The following is an 822-nucleotide window of genomic DNA, read 5'->3' as shown; positions in this document are numbered from 1 at the left end:
CAGGAAGCCGGATTCACGAGTCACAGGAAGTCGGAAGTGATGTCATGCTGGACAAGAATCAGAGTCCGAATACATTTTTTCATATTCGGACTCGAGTCCGAATAATCACTGCCTTCCGAGAAACAGGCCTAGAGACTAGATCTAGATCTAGAGCTCAAGTTTATTTTCCCGAGCATTTGGAGAAATAGAGCCAGCCAAAAAATACTCACTTCCAAACAAAAAGTAAACTACACTATAAACACTAGCCTACTTTAAACTTGCACTCTGTTTAATTACATAGTATATCTGAATCTCAATCTGAATAGATATATATTATAATAATATGATAATAATTATACACAATCACATGTTCACTTAACTTTCATTGCAAGTTTGTCTTCAGCATAGGCACAGTACTATTGAAAGTTATTCGACCGTTGGTTCGTTGGACACAAGGCTGAGTTCGTCGTAGTTGATTTTGTCTTCTAAAGTCTAAAACCAAAGGATCCTTGGATCAAAAACTAAAACTAAAATTAAAAGACCAAGCCGCATTGTCGGCACGGTGGTCGAGTGGTCGCTCGCTGTCGCTCGCTGCTTTGTCGTCGTGCCAGCCAGGACAGATATTTTTTCTTGGGATTTGATGTAAATTTCTTTTTGGTCAGATGTTTTCATTAAAACTTTAAGCCTACTCTCACCCCACCCAAGCTATACATGTTGTTTAAAGTATTTAGAAAGGTGGCAATGATAAGAATCTATATGAAGCATGTATTATATCGTATTTGCTCCTTCTACATCTAAAAAATTATAGTGAGATTGAGGCTCTCCCACAGAATTCTGTCTTTG

The 822-nt window shown here is 38.0% G+C and overlaps 1 protein-coding gene across 1 annotated transcript in view; it reads right to left on the bottom strand.

The window, feature by feature from the left end:
* The window catches only part of LOC101862205, a 20,331-nt gene extending 19,735 nt beyond the window's left edge, over nt 1-596 (bottom strand). Inside the window, exon 1 of the mRNA XM_005105470.3 lies at nt 359-596. The gene's annotated coding sequence lies outside the window, so the exon portion shown is untranslated. The remainder of the gene's footprint in view (nt 1-358) is intronic.
* Between the last annotated feature and the right edge of the window lie 226 nt (nt 597-822).

This window comes from Aplysia californica, unplaced genomic scaffold (assembly GCF_000002075.1).
Source record: "Aplysia californica isolate F4 #8 unplaced genomic scaffold, AplCal3.0 scaffold00472, whole genome shotgun sequence".
NCBI classification, from domain to species: domain Eukaryota; kingdom Metazoa; phylum Mollusca; class Gastropoda; order Aplysiida; family Aplysiidae; genus Aplysia; species Aplysia californica.
The sequence above is the reverse complement of the archived record's forward strand: the minus strand, read 5'-3'. Positions and strand labels throughout refer to the sequence as shown.